The following is a 20,510-nucleotide window of genomic DNA, read 5'->3' as shown; positions in this document are numbered from 1 at the left end:
TTCTTCCTCATGGTAAGATGACGGAAGGAATAAGAAGAAGGATTAACCGGAGGCTCTACCTACATTAGCCTCTCTAATAGCCACACTTGGAGGATCCTTGGCGATCCAAAAGAGGGAGCTTCTCCACAAGAGCCTTCCTTGTCCAAAGCTTGGATAATCTCTCCAAGCACCAACCATGATGGATCTCTACCATGCTCCATTTGCTCAATCACATGGATAAGGGTCATGCTACCATAGCATCTCGGCCCCTCCTTCTTCAAGACATCAACAAAGAGGTACACATGGACAAGGCAAAATGCAAGAGCCCTTCTCCTAGCAACCTCCGAGACATTAGCATCTAACCGATTCGAGAAGATGTTGATAAGAGCCAACATATCCACGCCATGTGGAGCAAGAAGAAAGTTGATTTGGCTTGTTGATAAGCCCAACATGGAACGGAATTTCTCCTTGTAGCACAACCGAGTCGGAGGAAGCACCGGAGCACAACCCGGCCACCCACCAATGACTCCAACTTCTTCGGCGAGAGGACAAATTTCACCTTTCGGGAAAACGAAAACATGATGTTTCGAATCCCAAAACCGAGAACATGCTTCAAGAAACGAAGGTTGCACCTTGACTTGACGAAGCACCAACACTTGACCAACTCCCATACAATCGAGTTGATACTTCTCGGGAGGCGACAAATCCCGGCACCATTGTCGCAAGGCGTTCTCGAAAGCATCCATGAAATATTTTTGTGGAAGAAGAGGAGGTTTTGTAGAGATGATTTGGTGTTTCGGATGATGAAACAATGAAGCGCAAACATCTATATTTATACAAAATGATCAGCGCATTTTTCAGAAAAAGAGGAGAGCCGGCTTCCATCGCCAAGACGCTCGCGCCTCTTTGAGGCTCCTCCAGGATTCCCGCTGTTGACTTGTCTCTTTCAACATGTGTTTTCTCCTGACACCTCAAACCTCTCGCCAGGAACCTCGCGCCTCTTCGGGATGATTCCGGGAAATTTTGCGTTTCTTCACACTCACATTTCCTTGTTTTCGCGTTTTACGAAATCCGACACGGTTTCCATGACGCAGCTTTAAACATACGGATTTTTCTTTCTTTTTTTAAAGGGGGGAAGGGCTAGTCGCCCCGATCCGCGATAGATCGTTTCCATGTTAGTCGAAATTCCGAAATTTTTTCTCTTTTTCGCAATTTTCCGGCAAAAATCAAAATCGAAAATTGATAACACGACATCAATTTTCCTCAAAAATTCAAGCGCTCACAAATTCGAGTCTTGACATCAAAAGCCAAACATACTCGCAAAAATCCTTTTCTAAAATTCTTTCCTGACGGTTTGAGTTTGAGTTTTTCGAGTCATTTTCAAAAATTTCGATGCAATTTAATTCACGACACGAGTTAATTGCTCAAATTTTCAAATCAATTCCTTTGAATTCCGAACGTGACGTCTTGTCACGGAATTTTCAAAATTCGTTTCAAAATTTCGAATTTTAACTTCAAGTCATCTTGGTTAATTTTTGTTTTTTTCAATCAAATGCTTTTACGTGTTTACGTTTCTGCGTATGTGTTATCTGTTGCCTGTTTTCTACACTAACGATGCAGGAACTGGTGCAAAGCAAAAGGAGAATCAACAGCCGACAACGCTCCTCCGAAACACAACACAAAAAGCCAACAATCACAAAACAAACTACAGTCCAAAAACACATATTTACAAACCGCCTTACGCAAAATACATCAACAAACGTCTATCATACAGACACTGGCCTAAAACAAACGTCTATCATACAGACACTGGCCTAAAACAAACGTCTATCATACAGACACTGGCCTAAAACAAACGTCTATCATACAAACACTGGTCTAAGACAACGAACTGGGGGCTATCCGCCACCTACCGAACTAAGCATTCTCTATCCTCTCAAATGGAAAAGAAAGGGAGCAACATGGGAAACAGAGGAGCAACAGCGAAAGCAGAGAAGGTTTCCATGACGATAACCCTCCGCTCCTTCTCCATGACAAAAAAGAAGACAGTGTCTTGCAGACTTCGGATGATGAGGAGGCCAAGGACCATGATGCGATGCACCATTCCGATACTGAACCCCACTCATCAGCCACCCTGTTTATGAGCCACAACGAAAAGGACAAACCGGCCATATCAGCCGCCTATCCTCCTCTACGGAAGCATCCTCCACAAGCGCCTCGAATACGGCAGCCTTCTCGGCCGCTACATCCCCTCCAGGATCGACTTCCTCCTCCAAAGACTCAACAACGGACCCCATCGGTCCCAGACGATACCCTGCGATAAAAAAAACAAACAAAAAAACGTCAGCCGAAATTTCGGCATTACGACGGCATGAAATGGATAAAACCAAAAAAAAACACAACCTGCAATACAAAAACAAGGGGCAATCCCGCCTCTAACCATTCACAAAAAAAACACAAAAACGACTCGCCCCTCTTTTCAAGCAAAAGACGAGTCGAAACCCCAAAAACGGCATTTCAAGACCCACATAAGGTCCGCCAACAACCCCAAAATACATTCCCGACACATTGGGGATTTTACATTCCCGACACAATGGGGATTTTTCTACGGTTCAAAAAGGCGATTCATACGCTAATTTGAGCCTAAACCGGTCAAAATTCAAAAACGACCGCAAAAAGGCAAACGTGATTTTATCACGCCCCAAGGTGACCTAAAATACCAATAAGGTCCATTTCAAGGCAAACTGACTCAATTCAAGCCCAAACAGGCGCTTATTTTTCAGACGTAAGACCGTCGCAAAAGGCAAAAATCCAATTTTGCCCACAAACACCCAACGAAGGTCCTTAAATGGCAAACACGGGTTTTCCCAACTACAATGCAACCTAGTGGGACCCACTACCCAAGCAAATAAACTTGGCATTGTGAAATGAGACGGTTTCTCGCCTCATTCACGTTTTTCGAGCATAGGGAGCGGGAACGGGGACCAAAATGCAAACTAAAAGCACCCCTATACTCCTAAACAGGTTTCTAACCTAATGCAAACATCAATTTCACTCGAAATTGGCTCAATCAAAAACGCCCAATTCGATTTTTAGGGCAAATTTCGCCCTAATTTAATCAAGCAAAAATCGACAAATTTGAAAGGATTCAAGAGGGAATACATACCTTGAGATGACATTTGATGACAATGGCACAAGAAAAAGCAAGCTAGAAGGTCCTTTAATGGCGATTTTGCGAGATTGTTGAGGTTGAAGATGAATGATCATCCGCAGCTCAACCTCGCGTCTTTTTAACGAAAAATAGGGAAGCTTACTTTATCGCCAGATGGCTCGCGCCTAAACCAGGCCTCCCCTTTGCTTTTTCAGCGAAAATTGGGCTTTGGCCTAATTCCCCACAACAAATTCGAATTTTCATTGACGATATTGAATGTCGTCATTTCCTCGAAAAACAAACAAAACCAAATAGTGAAAATTCAAATTCGCTTTTTTCAAAAACTTCAAGCAAAACGGCGATCGAAACCGCCAACTTCAAAAATAATAGCGAAAGTTCAAATCGCTATTTTCCTCCAACTTCAAAAATAACAGCGAAAATTCAAAAACCGTTATTTTTCAAGCAACGGCGGCACATAAACCGTCACTTCAATCAATAGTGAAAATTCCAAATTCACTATCTCTTTCAAATGTCAACGGCGGCACATAAACCGTCACTTCAATCAATAGTGAAAATTCAAAATTCACTATCTCTTTCAAATGTCAACGGCGGCACATAAACCGTCACTTCAATCAATAGTTAAGATTCCAAATTCACTATTTCTTTCAAATGTCAACGGCGGCACATAAACCGTCACTTCAATCAATAGTGAAAATTCCAAATTCACTACTTCTTTCTAATGTCAATGGCGGCACATAAACCGTCACTTCAATCAATAGTGAAGATTCCAAATTCACTATTTCTTTCAAATGTCAACAACGGCACACAAACCGTCACCTCAATCAATAGTGAAGATTCCAAATTCACTATTTCCATCACATGTCAACGGCGACACATAAACCGTCACTTCAAACGCTATAGCAAACTCAAATTTGCAATTTTCCTTCAAAATTAAAACAAACGGCGATCAAAACCGCCACTGCAAATTCAAGCAAACGAATGGTGAAGATTCCAAATTCACTATTCCTTCAAATACCAGCAGGGGGCTTCCTCGCGGAACCCACTCATTCCAAAAATAGTGGTAATGAGAATCCATACCCACTATTTCCTTAGCGGCATCATGAGTTCGCTACTTTCAAAGCAAGCCCATTTGACGAGACTACTCCCATGGTCCATCAACCGACCTTATCATTTGGCTGGCGAGCCTTTGTCCGCACCCTTTCAAGGACAACTCCCGAAGATGCCTCGGGTACATTTCCTTACCATGGCTGGCGAGCCTTTGTCCGCAACCTTTCAAGGATACATCCCGAAGACGCCTCGGGTACATTTCCTTGTCTCGGCTGGCGAGCCTTACAACGCACCACGGCTGGCGAGCCCTCCTCACATACGCACCATGGCTGGCGAGCCTTTGTCCCTAACCTTTCAAGGACACATCCCGAAGATGCCTCAGGTAAATTTCCTTGTCTCGGCTGGCGAGCCTTACAACGCACCGCGGCTGGCGAGCCTTCCTCACATACGCACCATTGGCTGGTGAGCCTTTGTCCGCAAGCATTCAAGGATACATCCCGAAGATGCCTCGGGTACATTTCCTTACCATGGCTGGCGAGCCTTTGTCCGCAACCTTTCAAGGATACATCTCGAAGATGCCTTGGGTACATTTCCTTACCATTGGCTGGCGAGCCTTTGTCCGCAAGCATACATCCCGAAGATGCCTCGGGTACATTTCCTTACCATGACTGGCGAGCCTTTGTCCGCAACCTTTCAAGGATACATCCCGAAGACGCCTCGGGAACATTTCCTTGTCTCAGCTGGCGAGCCTTACAACGCACCGCAGCTGGCGAGCATTTATCCGCAACCATGCAAGGACATATCTGAAGATGCCTCAGGTATGACTCCTTCTTATGGCTGGCGAGCCTTTGTACGTAGTCTAACGGACTTTAAACGACCCGCACGGACAGTCGACAGACTTTAAAATGTTCCCGACGACAGTTCCTTTGACTCGTACCCTCGAGTCGCCTTGGCGTTGCCCTTCCCGACGGCAGGTCCTTGGCCCGAATCCTTTCGAGTCGCCTCGACGTCGCTTGGGTCTTCAGGTTGTAATCTTCGATTGACCTGGGGACTCTACTTTGACTTTCGCCCTGTCCAAGCCTCAGTCAAAGTGGGGGCTCTGTAGATACCCAGTATCTGCTGAGACTCCAACAAACACCCGATGATTATCGGACTACAAGATGTTTTGGGATCGCAGCGTTTGTGTACAACTTTACGTCGCAAAACTTAAAACGATTTCGAAAACAAAACATTTCAAAACATTTCAAAAATACCTGGAGTGTTTAATGCACGGCGACGGGGTCGCGATGACACTAACTAGAGTCGAAACCGACACCGGACCAAAAACCGACTCGAAAATTCAAATCCCGACTCCAACAACGAGTCAAACCGAGTCAAACACAAAAACCAAAATATCTCAAACCTTCTATGCTAAGTTTTCCCGGATTCATATTGGTCAAGTACCAAACATGTGACTACAAAACCTAGGATAGAACAAATCATGATTGCGTTTGTTGTGAAAGCGACAACACAGCTCCAAGACTCGCGACGTGGCTCACGCCTCTTTGAGCAGCCCAGGTGGCCATGTCGCTCAAAACTAACACAACCACTCATTCTCCTATAAATACCCCTCAAATGCCACCCATTTGAGACTTACGCGAGTGTCCGCCCCCTCTTTTCTCCCTTAAAATTCTCGACTCGACTTCTAAAGTCACAATCCGACGAGTGTTTACGACCTACCGATCGTAAACACGAGCCTTACACATTGTTAGTACCGTCATCGTGCATTAAACCACTTGACCTACCACTTCGACCACTACACCATCACTAAACTTTTAAAACACTATTTTTACTTACCAAAACGGTTTTAAACCGAGTTTTTTCCGATCAAACAAGTTGTTACACTTACGTCGGTCACTCGCCATAACCAAACATGTAAGTATGAGGGTGTAAAAATCCTCTTTTATTATGTTTTCATTTGTTTCATGACTCTAACATGCTAAAACATGCATAACATGAACCAAAACATAGAATAAACGAGCCAAAACTGATTTTTGGTCTGAGGCAGAAGCCCCTTAGTTCGCCAAACGGCGCGCGCCTAAATGGGGTACTCAGACCAGAGTTCAACCGTGTTTGTTCTCGTCATTTCCCTCAATCCATTTTTCATATTTGTAATCGGTTTTTACCATTTCAAGTATTTTCGAACCATTGTTATTTTATTTCACATGTTTTAACCATAAAGCATTTTTCACCCTTGGTTCTTTATACCATGACGGTTAAATCCGTGTTTCGGTGATAATATTTGGTTAATGACATTTAAAAGGTATTTTAAGCCTTTTATTTCATTTCTTTACATTTTCAAACAAACATATTAGTCACCAACACGAAATCATCCTTGGTTCTACATACCATGCCGGATTTTAACCCGGGTACGATGATGAGTATCGACTAATTACATTCAAAATGGACTTAAAACAATTAGTCTGTGATCATTTTCAAAACTATTCATGTCAAGTTTGTCAAATCGAACCCGACACCGAATATTATCAAATAATGATGATTATTCGAGTCTAGTTCTTCAAATCAACAAATGCAGTCTAAACGACCCTTTCAAAATCAAACCGGGTTCAAATACCCATTTTCAACACGTTTTATAACGTTTTATAAATATTCAAAACACGACATACAACCGTTGGCTAACCCGCGCCTCAAGCAGGCCTTTTCTTTCTCATTTTCAAAACCAGAGGGAGGCTCCTTACACCGCCGGCTGGCTCGCGCCTCTTATAGCCGTCTGGTACAGGGCCTGTTCCCTTCCAGCATTAGTCCAGGACGATCCCGACTCCAGTTGACCCGGATATAGGACGAATCAGATGACTATTCAATTGTTCAAAACCATATTTGCAAAATGCCTTACTAAGACAAATGGATCATGTTATGCACCCTAAACCTAATACGGTAAATGGATGTTTAATTTCCGTCTTGCATGCAAATCAACCATTAATCCAACTCGACATCTTATACTTGATACTTGGATTAAATCAACCGACTTAGAAAGCTCTCACATGTTAGGTTTAAATCATTGGATGCGCATTCATGCATTTAAACCGTTTTATCAACTTTTGCATTCAACCACCCAAGATCGATCGGTGAGGCGCTAAACGCGGCGGGATTGGGTGTCTGATTAAAGGGCTTCCCAATACGTACCTTCACCTCTTACTCAGAAACTCTGGATAGTGTACGACCTTATCCAGGGCGTACGAGAGTCATTCTAGAGATAGGATGCTAAAGAGGGACGATTTCCTCATCTTTAGTACCTATGTCAAACGCTGCTTTGTGCTTCGATTTGACCGAGGTATAAAGTGGATTTCGAACGGGTTCCAGGCATCCCACAAATGCTTGGTGGCGACTCCGAACATCTCTACTCGTTTCGAGACCCTTACCGAGACGAAACCGACCGATCTAAAATGATCCGGTCGAAAGCATTTTTACGCCGCCGAGCGTGGCTTTCAAAAAAGACCGCTGCCATTGTCCACAGATCGGCTGGGCATACGCAAGTGGGCCATGTCCACAACCGCCTATAAGGTGGAGCCAGACACGGATAGATGGATGATGAACAAATTTCCCCCCTCTTCCTACCCTCAAAGTGGTCAGCTATGGCGCCCCACATGGGCTCAACTAACTTCCGAGGGGCCGTGTGTGGTCCCTCACTTTGTAAGCCTAAGTGAGCGCCAAACTCAGCTAAGGTAATACGAAAGTCACGGTTAAACAGACGGAAGTGGACACATGTAGAGTTTGCGTCTTCGTCATAGTCCCCTGCATACATTTTAAAACTGCTAAAGAATTCAAGGGTGGGTGTCTGGTAAGTATATTCCCTCATACTCACCAAACTAGACATACCTATTCCATTTAAAATTTCCACAACGGGTTCATAAATTCCCAAAAACACTAGACTGTCACGGTTTGGAACAATGGGGTGTCCTAACAGAGCACTAAAACGATTCATTTGCGCTACTGAAGAAAAAGTTACCTCGGGGTAATCGCGCAAGCCTTCAATAGGCGGAATAGGAGTATATGGGATAAGTGCGGTACCCATTTGTGTCGGTATGTGACTACCATGACTGCTACTAGAGGCTGGCGGCATCGTCTCGCATCGGGACGATTGTCCTGCAGTCCGTCTTCTTTTGCCTCCATCCATTCTGTAATTATCACACAATAGACCTTAAATTAGCAATTGTAATAGCCTATAAATTCACACAGAAATCGCACAGACTCGTCAACAAAATCGTCACAAAATTGTTTCCCAAAATCGTCCAAAACGATGACCCTAATACCGTTTTTTTTAAATTGAAACATCAAAAAGGATATATTACGCATAATAGACATGATTTGGACACAAAAATCAGAAAGTCCCCAAATTTGTAAACCCTAATTTCAATTGCAATTGATGGGAAAAGGGTTATAAGTTGTGAAACAAGAGGGGAAATGTAATTAGATGAAGGGGAAACTTACTTGTATGAAGTAGAGACGGAAAATAGGAGGAAATAAGCACCAAAAAAAGCAAGAAAAATTTAAAAAGAGAGGATGAAGATGACGGGAGTCGTTCGTCGCTGCTTGTTCTCCTTCTTCTTTTTTTTCTTTTTTTTTTTTGTGTTAATGAATGAATAAAAGAGTAATAAACTCCTTTCTAGAAATCGTAACACACTTGCAAGTCAAAATTAGTCGATCGACAGTAGCAGTTTAGTCGATTGACTTTTTTCAACTAGGGCACTTTGAATTTCAGTCGATCGGCTTTTTTCACAAACCTGTTACTTAATTTCAGTCGATTGACTATCCAATTCAATCGATCTACTTTTTTTACCTTCCGTACGCAGCGTGTTTCCTCTTTTTTGCGCAAAATATTCGCGAATTTATACTGCCTTGAAGTAATACCTGAAAGATCATCAAAATTGTCTACAATAGGCAGAAAACGCACGCAAAAGTTTCAAGGGCACTTGGTGACAGAACCTAACTAAAAAGCAATAAAAGCACACACACACGAATTAAATAGTTCATTACAAAAAGTATACAATCTGGGTTGCCTTCCGGTCAACGCTGGTTTTTAAGGTCCCGCTCGACCCTTGTTACCTCAATTTTCTGGCTCAGAAATGGGGTCGAAGTACAGCAAGTCGACCACTCCAACAGTATCCTTAGCATCGTAGTAAAGCTTAACTTGGTGACCATTCATTTTGAAACGCTCACCCGCGGAATTCTCTAACTCGACTGTGACACCCCCATACTCCAAGTGCCTTACCAGGACCACCCCGGTATAGAAATGTCACCATCTCGGTTTCCCGAGGCAATGATAATCAAATGACAATAACGAAACATAATTTAAATAGTATAAAGTTTAAAGTGATTACAATCCAAATCCAAACTGATAAAAGTAAAATACATGTCCTTAAAACCAAATGTCTAAAACTACTCAAGTACGACAGCGGAAGACTCTAATCAGCTCGTGGTGACACATCCCAGCTAGCCTATATGCCTCTAATCATACCTGCTCAACCACTGCTCACCATCCCCGAATGGATCACCACAGGTTTACAAAACAAAGACGGGGTCAGTACTAATCACACAATTATATAATCACAATAAGACAGAAATCAACACAGCTCAATCGACACATCAACCCGAACTCCATCACTAACTCCTCAATACTGACTACACACTAAAGTGTGTAGCCCTGCCAGAGTACCCATCGCAACAGGTTACTCATCGCCACCAGTGGGGGACCGCAGTCGTTCCCACCTAATCCCCGCTCATCTCCATCGAGCGATAAACCCAAATCCATTAATGTGCACATCCCTTCTGTGGCGGGTTCCACAGAAGGCGAATAATGGGCGTGAAGCCACTCTCGCAAGTGACTCCACTCAGCCAGGGACGTACCCCGAAAAATACAGACAGATACAATCAACAATAATCAACATCAACCAAATCCAACAACCGTCACAATGCAAATATGATACTTTAACAACAATCACAATCAACAACAAACCACATTATGTGACTAATACTGAGTAGGGAGAACCCTACCTGGAATGCAAACACAAGAAGACGATCTCAACAGCTGTATCAAAACCTCTTCTCTACGAATCCTCCTCCTATCACATGATCACATAATTACTACTAGCACAACTAACCATAAAAAAACCCCAAATCCCCCAAAATTAGGGTTTAAACAAAGTTAATTAAATGCTATAAAATTGGTAAGTAGATCTTACCCTTGACGCAAGGATCACAAGGACACAAAGAACGATGAAATCCGACCTCTCAAACTCCGGGATTTGTCAATAACACGGATGAAGCGAACAACGTAGTTTCAATCTCCTTTTTAAGTTTATTAGGTTTGTAAAAGTGTTTAATAAAGATGATGGTATAATATATATACTAATCCGCATTATTAACAAAACCCGTCAAAATAATACCCGTTAACCGACCTACTCGATCGAGTAACTAACGTACTCGATCGAGTGCCACTTACTCGATCGAGTACCCAGGCTACTCGATCGAGTACCCTACAGGCAGAATACTTTTTCTAAAATCAAAACACCCTTACTCGACAGAGTAAGACCCACTCGATAGAGTACCCAGAGAATTATAAAACCGTAGTATTACATCAATTGACCCAAATTTAGAAATAGAAGTTACCTTATAAGGACCAGACCATCGGGACTTCAGCTTACCCGGAAACAGACGGAGTCAGGAATTGAATAACAACACCTTCTCCTCAACTTGGAATTCTCGCGGTATGATACGCTTTTCATGCCATCTCTTAGTCTTCTTTTTATAAACCTTGGCACTATCATATGCACTTAGACGGAACTCTTCAAGTTCATCTAGCTGTAACAACAGCTTCTCACCACATAACTTTGGATCAAAATTCAGCTCTCGAATAGCCCACCAAGCCTTATGCTCTAGCTCCACAGGTAGGTGACAAGACTTCCCATAGACCAATCGATATGGCGATGCATCAATCGGTGTCTTAAAAGCCGTCCTATAGGCCCACAGCGTGTCATCCAGTTTCATATTCCAATCCTTTCAAGACTTGGAAACAATCTTTGCCAAAATTTCTTTAATCTCCCTGTTGGAGACCTCCACCTGTCCACTTTTTTGAGGGTGATACCCCAAACCACGACGATGCGAAACACCATATTTTGACAGTAAAGCAGAAATTTTTTTCTCTTTAAAATGCATACCTCTGTCGCTAATGACGGCCCTAGGGACACCAAAGTGAGGAAATATAACCTTCTTGAATAGCTGGACAACGGTCTTGGCATCACAGTTAACTGAAGCCACGACCTTTACCCATTTGGACACATAGCCCACAGCAACTAGTATGTATTTGTTGCCCTTGCTAGACGGGAATGGCCCTTGATAATTGATGGCTTATACATCAAAAATCCCGACCTCCAAAATACCATTTTGAGGCATCTCTTGCCTCTTTGAAATTTTTCCTGTTCGCTGGCAAGAATCGCAACCTGCAACAAACAACCTAGCATCATTAAACATAGACGGCCAGTATAAACCAGATTGAAGTACATTAGCCGTGGTCCTAGAAGGACTGTGGTGACCACCATTTGAGGATGAATGACAAGCTTCAAGAATAGCTTTATTTTCCCATTGGGGTATACACCGTCGATATAGGCCATCTGCACACTCCTTAAACAGGTAAGGATCATTCCAAAAATATTGTTTCACATCGTAGAGAAACCGTTTCTTTTGCTGAAAGGACAAGTTTGGTGGCAGAATATCACCTACAATATAATTCGCAAAATCAGCATACCACGGACTCTCAGCATTAGAAATAGCCAATAAAATATCATCAGGGAAAGAATCATTAATAGGTAAAGAATCTACCCCTTCTTGCAATGGTAGGCGCGATAAATGATCAGCTACCAAGTTCTCAGCGCCTTTCTTGTCTTTAATATCCAAATCAAACTTCTGAAGAAGGAGTATCCATTGTAATAGTCTTGGCTTGGCTTCTTTCTTAGAAAATAGGTACCTCAGCGCTGCATGGTCAGAAAATACAGTAACTTTCGAACCTAATAAATAAGACCTGAATTTCTCCAGCGCGTATACCACAGCTAACAGCTCCTTTTCTGTTGTTGCATATTTCACCTGAGCCTCATCCAGAGTTCGGCTCGCATAGTAAATAGCACTCAAAGTTTTACCTTTCCGCTGGCCTAGCACCGCCCCAACTGCATAAACACTAGCATCGCACATAATCTCAAAAGGCAGCTCCCAGTCTGGGGGCTGAATGATCAGTGCTATAATCAAGGCCTGCTTAAACCTGTTAAAAGCAATAAGACATTCATCAGTGAAATTAAATGGAGCATCCTTAAGTAACAATTGTGTAAGTGGTTTAGTAATTTTAGAAAAGTCCTTAATGAACCGGTGGTAAAAGCCAGCATAACCAAGGAAACTCCTAAGTCCCTTAACATTAACGAGAGGTGGTAATTGCTCAATTACTTGCACCTTTGCTTTATCAACCTGAATATCCTTGTTAGATACTAAGTGCCCAAGGACAATGCCCTCAATGACCATAAAATGGCACTTCTCCCAATTCAGCACTATTTTAACCTCAATACGTCGCTGGAAAACTTTCTCAAGGTTAGTCAGACAATCATCAAAATCATTATCATAAACGCTGAAATCGTCCATAAATACCTCCATAATAGACTCTATGTACACATAAAATATCCCCATCATGCACCTCTGAAAGGTAACTGGGGCACTACACAATCCAAATGGCATTCTGCTATAAGCAAAAACACCATGCGGACAAGTAAAAGTAATCTTTTCCTGATCGTCATGATGGATTGGGATCTGAAAGAAACCTGAATATCCATCAAATAACAGAAAAATTTATGTGGGGCTAATCTCTCTACCATCTGATCAATAAAGGGAAGGGGAAAGTGATCTTTCTTGCTGGCGGCATTTAACTGTCTATAATCAATGCACATCCGCCAACCTGTTACTACTCTAGTTGGTATTAATTCATTTTTCTCATTTTTCACTACTGGTGTCCCTCCTTTTTTAGGGACTACCTGAACTGGACTTACCCACTTGGAGTTGCCCACGGTGTAGATAATACCTGCATCAAGTAGCTTCATCACTTCCGCCATAACCACATCCTGCATCTTCGGATTCAACTTTCGCTCACCCTGCTGGCAAGGCTTATGTCCTTCCTCTAGCTCAATTTTGTGCATACAAATATCAGGACTGATGCCCTTAAGGTCAGCCAAACTGTATCCTAAAGCTTTCCTATATTTCTTAAAAACTGCCAACAAAGCAGAAAGTTGGTTATCATCAAGGTTAGCATTAATAATAACAGGATATTGCTCAGAATCATCTCGGAACATATATCTAAGATGAGAAGGAAGAGGTTTATGCTCTAGTATCTTTACCTCAGCAGCATAAGAGGTTTCTATAATGGCGTTTGTCGTCTCACCTTTCTCAATAGTGAACTCCTTACCTTTTAGAGCGGCTTTAATTGTCCTGTAGTCAATCTATACGTCCTCTGCAAAATCATCAAGAGCTATCAAACTTCTAACGGGTCCCCGGAAAGAAATCTCGTCCAATAGTCAAACATAGATTCATCTACAATGTCTACGGTATAACATGTATCCTCTATCATAGGCTTAGCCAGTGTGCTAGCCAAATTAAAAGTTACCTTATCATCCCCTACCTCAAGAGTCAGACGTCCCCATTTGACATCAATAATAGCTCTTGCTGTATGCAAAAATGGCCTACCCAAGATTAAAGGAATCTGAGTATTTATCTTCAGCCATATCTAAAACAATGAAGTCAACAGGTATAAAGAATTTACTTATCTTAATAGGGACATCCTCTAATACACCTAGAGGTCGCTTAACTGTCCGGTCAGCCATTTGTGAGGTCCCGTTGGTAACTTTAAGATGCCCCATATTCAGTTTCTCGCAAACCGAATAGGGCATGACACTGACACTGGCACCCAAATCACATAAAGCTTTATCTATTACATGAGTGCCTATGGTACAAGGAATTGAAAAACTACCCGGATCCTTCAATCTGGGTGGAGACTTTCTTTGTAGGAGTGCACTATACTCTTCTACAAAAGCAATGGTCTCCACTTCGTTAAAGTTCCTCTTACGGGTGAAAATATCTTTCATAAATTTAGCATAAGAGGGTACCTGGGTAATTACCTCGGTAAAAGGTACAGTTACCTGAAGATTTTTGACGACCTCCAAGAATTTACTGAATTGCTGCTCGACTTTTATGTTCTTTAGGCGCCCCCGAAAAGGAACCTTGATGACGATTGGCGGGTCAGCAGCTTTACTCTTCCCTTTATCAGAAATAGACGTCTTATCAGCAGTAGAAGACGTTCAAGTATCAATAGATGACGGATCAGCAACTTCGTCTGTCACAATAGTCAATCGACTATTTATATTAGTCGATCGACCACTTTCAGCTGTCGATCAACTATTTTGCCCAGTCGGTCGACTAATCCCAATTTCCTCAATGTCCACATCTGCAAGTTTAGTCGATCGACCAAAAGTTTCAGTCGATCGACTTTTTCCAGACGTTAGAGCAGCTTCGTCAGCGTATTTTTCTTCCACATGCACATCTAACTCCTCAATTATAACCTCTTCAGCATCCTGGGGTATATCCGGTCCATTATAAGTAAGACCGCTTCGAAGATGAATTGCATTAGCCGTGTTATGTGACTTCTCAGGCTGAGAAGTGGTAACGTACCCGGTTGTCTACTTGAAGTGGGTAATTGGGCAATTTGATTATCCAACATCTTATTATATGCCATTAGCTGATTAATAAGGGCCTCTTGCTTCTGTGAGGCCACCATCTGTTGTTGTCGCATGGCCTTAATGTCAGACAGGTCATTATTCTGATGTTGTTTACCTCCTTGATTGTTCCTCTAATAACGACCCTGTGGTTGATTTCCACGATTTTGAGGGATAGTGTATGTCGGGTTCTCACCTTGTGGCAGTGGTGGAGTTGGGTTTAGAACATTCTGGCTCCGGTAGGAGAAATTAGGATGCTCCCTAGTCCTCTCATTATAGAAATTTGAGTATGGTGTATCTTGTTTGAAGGACTGAAAAGCGTGAACCTGTTCTATGGTGCTCATGCATTCAACTGCATCGTATCCTGCAATACCACATCGCTCACAAGGGGTTTCCTATTGGGTCATGGCATTAACTGTCTGCTGGTTCTCCAAAAACTAGGCTGTCTTTATTTCGGCAATCTGGGCAGTTAATGCCTCTAACTGAGCTGCAACAGCTCCATCGGATGATCCTCCCCCTCTCGTACTTCTTCTGGGGTTCCCATATTTTTCAGTGTGGGTAGCTATCTGATCAATTAGCTTCGAGGGATTGGCATCATTAGTGTTGTCCCGGAATCTCCCGTTGGCTGAAGAATCGAGTAGAGTCTGATGGTCATCATATAGCCCATTGTAGAACTGGTTGCAGAGAAACCACTTCTGAAACCCATGGTGAGGGACTGAACGAACCAGTCTCTTAAAATGAACCCATGCCTCGTTTAAGTCCTCAGTGGGACCTTGTTTGAAGCTAGTGATTTGATTTCTCAAGGCATTTGTCTTTTGTGGCGGAAAATACCTCTTGTAGAAGGCAAGAGCTAAGCTGTTCCAGCTGGTAACCCCCTGATCTTCCATGTCTAAATTACGCAGCCACTCTACAGCAACGTCTCGCAGAGAAAATAGGAAGAGCACCTGTTTTACTTAGTCCTAGGTTACCCCAGCAATTAAGGGTATGGAGCAGCAGTATGTGACGAATCTCTCCATATGTATAGTAGGGTCTTCCTCCCTCCCCCCCCCATACAGATTTCTTCTACCAGGTTAATATAAGATGGCCATATCTCGAAAGTTCCATTGTTAGATGTAGGGAGTTTGAATCCTTTAGGAATGGACTCAAGGGTGGGTTCTGAGTGACTTGCTAAAGTAGGCGTGATTGTAGTAGTGGCAGAAACTGAAGTGTCTTTTTCAAAATACTGATTTTCTGCAATAAAACTGGCGTATGCGGCGTCAAGCATACTCAAGTCTTCTACTTGACGGACTTCCTTCCAAAAATTTCGTCTAGCTCGGAAAGTCTTTTCTGGTTTAGAGTCGAATGGTACGAGCTCGGACCTATGAGACTTGCACTACTACAGAAATCATGAAGGACATCGGACTTCTAGACACATGGACATCGGATTATAGGCCGATGTAGAGTTCAGTCCCGTCCATATGGGGTGTAATGGACATGGGACTTTAAACCGATGTCCATTAATATATGCACATCGGATTTTTAAATATATCCGATGTCCATATGAGTAATGAACATCAGATTTTAACATTAATCTGATGTCCATATGTGTAATGTACATCAGATTTTTATAGAAAGCCCATGTCCTTTGAAGCTAGAATTACATCGAACTTTTATAAATCCATTTGTCCTTTATATTGTTTTTTTTTTTTTTAAATTTGAAAAGAGCAGGCCAATTCATATTGCATTACACCAATTTGAATGCCAAAACATTAATACAAAACATGCCAACTGCCATTCAACCAAAATGATCGATTTCAATTAATAAAAACCGATCCCAATCAACATACAACGCAACCGTCTCCGTCATCCGAATTCAACAACTAACGAACAACAACAAAGGGCATAACAAATCCCAGCCAACATAACATATGGTCTTGCAGATCATGTAATCAGTTTTTCAAAATGCAACTACCTAATACATTACTACGCTAGCTAGCTATCTACGGCTAGATATTGAGAAAATAGTTCGCCCACAAGTCCCGAACCTCATCTAATTCTTCTTGTGAATATGGCGTGGTGTCTTGAAAACCCGTAATGCATATTAATGACAATGGGGCGATCGGACATGGCCTCACAAGGGCAGCTTCATATAAGCTAATAATTAAGGGAAGAGGGTACAGCAGACTAGCTCATTGAATTGGCGGCAGTTCGCCCACAATGCGTATAGGCAACAGGTCAAAGTAGGATAATTACTTGAAAAAATACCGAGTTTTGCTATAATGTCGAAACTGACCTCATTGATAGCTTTTGTTGGATTAGAACGCGTGACGATTTCCGATGTACCTCATGACGTAGTACCCGCATTCTACAACACCTTGTTGACGAGCACAAGAAACAACAACTCGACAAGAATTAAACCAATAACATGACTTTGTCAATTAAAAGTGATTGATGATCGGACATTGAATTTGTCGTCATAATAAGCAACAACTTACATTATGTTGCAGCCATTGCGGTGCTTGAGAACGCATTCTTTCCCCACCATTGTAGCCGTATACTCTTACCGATCTAAATATAAACATGGTTTCAAATAAATGATTGTCAACCAATAATAGTTGCCATTTTTAATGTTCTAATCAGTTGAACATTTATTTATGTGCATATCAATAAATGAACTATTAAGATGAACTTATGCATTAATTAAAGATCTCAACTTTGACGGCACTGACTTTCCTAGTGAGTCGAACCAATGCACTTGATTATGATCAAGAACGTCGGTCTACAACGAGCATCCAATGATCACGTAAATAATTTGTAACTTATTTACATGATAATCAATAATAAATGGTGACATTTTGTTTATTTAAAAGGCAAGGTTGATCAAACTTACTCATCATCTGAGTACCATCATTAGACTTGATTTAACCATCAACGATTTCTTAGGCACAACTCCTAATAGTGACGATCATCCGCATCAACGCATTAAGGGCGTAATCTTTGCTGCATGTCTTTGCATGTGGATCTGTGTTTTGATGCAAAATAACGAGATGAATGAAGCAAAGATCATATTGAGGCCGAACAGACTCCTACCATAGTCGAAGTTCTAGAGTGCAACATGATCAAATAAAAGCTTTTCCCTGAAGGAAGGATCAAACCAAAGATGGAAATTTTTGGCAACATATGATCGCCACAAGACTCACAACATCAATAAAGACTCAAGTCCCAAAAGAATGGTGGACAAAAATGATCCATCAAAGAGAATCACAAGTATAAAAGTAGATCAAAGGAGTAAATGAAATGAAGAATGTATACAATAGGTGAATCTACCCTCCTCTCAATATAGTCCATTATAATGAATACACAAACCCAAATGAAGGGACTGTTGTCAAATTTTAATGCTCAGCTTGTGGAACTTTGACAAAAACATGTAGCAAAAGAATGAATTCATGTTACGATGCCCCATTTAATCAGTGGAACATTCATCTCACCAAAAAAAAAAAACTTAGTATTGAGATAAAAGCAGCTCACTCACCAATTGCACTTTATCAGGCTTGGACCCTGCAACACCAACCCAAGACTTTTCACTAAAAGCCCCTTGATCAGAATTTGGAACTGAAGCAGAAAAAAAAATCCAGTTAAACGATATAAATATATAACTGATAATAATGTTACTGAATCAAATTTTAAGATTTGACCTAGGAATGTCATCAAAGAAACTGAGCACTTAAGCGATATAAATATATGAATGAAGACTAAACAAAGAATTAACTCCCTAGTTCAAAATAGGTTGGTCGAAGAATGCCAGCTATTAATTAAATTAATTTTCACTAAGTTCCACCACAATAGAACGATTAAAAATCATAGCGCCTCAATTTATATGAACCCTAACTCGAAAATCATCAACTATACCCTTTTTCAAATTACTATCTCATACTCCAAGCCATCAATCGAATTAAATCTGAATATGAATTGAAATGAAAAAAATATGTAGGCTTGTTCAAGGCCATTAAGGACTAACCTATGTAGGCTTGTTCAAGGCCATTAAGCAAAGTAAATGGCATAAAATCGAGAATCAATTCCATACCCACATCTCCAACTAATTCTCCAACTAATTAGATGCCGAAATTTACAGAAGATTTAAACATTCACTTGGTAGCATTTCACAAATTAAACCCAAATCAGAGATTTGAGTCAAAATTCTAATGTGGATATAATCAATAAAGCTGTAAACGCATTGATAAAATTGTGTATGGACTATAGTTATAAGATGGACAACCTTTTTTTCTCACGTAAGAAAACAAGTAGAAGTTGAAATTTAAACTTCTCCTGAAACTGAGAGGTCAACCAAGAGCTACTTACCTCATAATTAAACTTAAGCCTATAAATTGGCTTGAATTTTTCAAGATCCAGCATCAATAATTCATCATCCTACAATAACAAAAGCGAAAAAAATTAACTCTTATGAAATAAAACGTCTAAAGCCTCACTTGAAAGAAAACGTGATAATAAAAATACATCTACCTTATAATGCTCTCATCAGAATCAAGTCCTTTCTAAATTCCTGGTCAACAGTTAAGATAGTTAGCCCATTATAGACTAATATGTATTACAATACTCTTGTCTAATTTGAAAATACACGGATTATCATTAGCTTCATTTCAAGAGCTCAATTTGAAACCTTGGGATCCAGAAGTAAGGTAGAGAGAGCTCATTAATACAGGTTTCAACAATCATATATTTGGTACATTCCGAAGATAAAATCGCTCAAGTTATTCTTTACCAAAAGTACCGTCCAAAAATGTATCTTAGCTAAAGTAAAATAAACATCAATTGTACCTACAAAAGACTACATTGTTGTAATTTGAAAAATCAAAATGGCCATTTGCTTGCAAATTGGGAAGCATATTTGGGATAAATAAGGAGTGTCAAAGCCTGTTTTGGGAAAAAAAATTGCTAGTCTCATATGAAGTATAAGAGAGTTTTAGATATGTTACTCGACTGAATTTCGAAGATGCTCACTTTCTTGCACAAAGCCATGAGATTTAGATCATCAAAATGCAAGTAGCTGGCCATAAGCGCAAAAAATTGAACTCACAAGACCATACATCAGATGGTATGCCATCATAGTCTTTATCACTAATGAACATGGCACCAATGCAACAAATCAATTCACAGATTTTAGATACTCAAGGAAATACCTATAAGTTGTTAAGTTACTCCAACAATCTAAATAATAACTCCAGAAAACACATATAGTTTATAAGAAACAAAAACTCTATACAAGAATACAATTATCTGAAGCTAATCCAATTTGTTAAACCATTCTATAATACATCCTTAAGATTCCTACAACCAATTTCCCCTCAATCACAATATCAAAAAAAAAAAAACATAATAAGAGTACTCTGTAACATATTACTACCACAATTACACCACTAAGATGTACAATTAAGAAGTTAAGCAAAAAAAACCCCAATATCATATGAACCCTAATTCGGATCGATAGTTATCAATATCACCCATCTTCAAAAATTTTT

At 41.0% G+C, this 20,510-nt stretch overlaps 1 long non-coding RNA gene across 1 annotated transcript; it reads right to left on the bottom strand.

Moving 5' to 3' along the window:
- Positions 1-18,503: 18,503 nt before the first annotated feature.
- On the bottom strand, positions 18,504-19,792 carry LOC141621473 (uncharacterized). Its single transcript, XR_012532363.1, has 3 exons — positions 19,495-19,792; positions 19,333-19,401; positions 18,504-18,585 (listed from the first exon to the last, which is right to left on the bottom strand). It is a non-coding gene; the product is annotated as an uncharacterized LOC141621473 (long non-coding RNA).
- Between the last annotated feature and the right edge of the window lie 718 nt (positions 19,793-20,510).

Source organism: Silene latifolia, chromosome X, assembly GCF_048544455.1.
Source record: "Silene latifolia isolate original U9 population chromosome X, ASM4854445v1, whole genome shotgun sequence".
Taxonomy (NCBI): Eukaryota; Viridiplantae; Streptophyta; class Magnoliopsida; order Caryophyllales; family Caryophyllaceae; genus Silene; species Silene latifolia.
The sequence above is the reverse complement of the archived record's forward strand: the minus strand, read 5'-3'. Positions and strand labels throughout refer to the sequence as shown.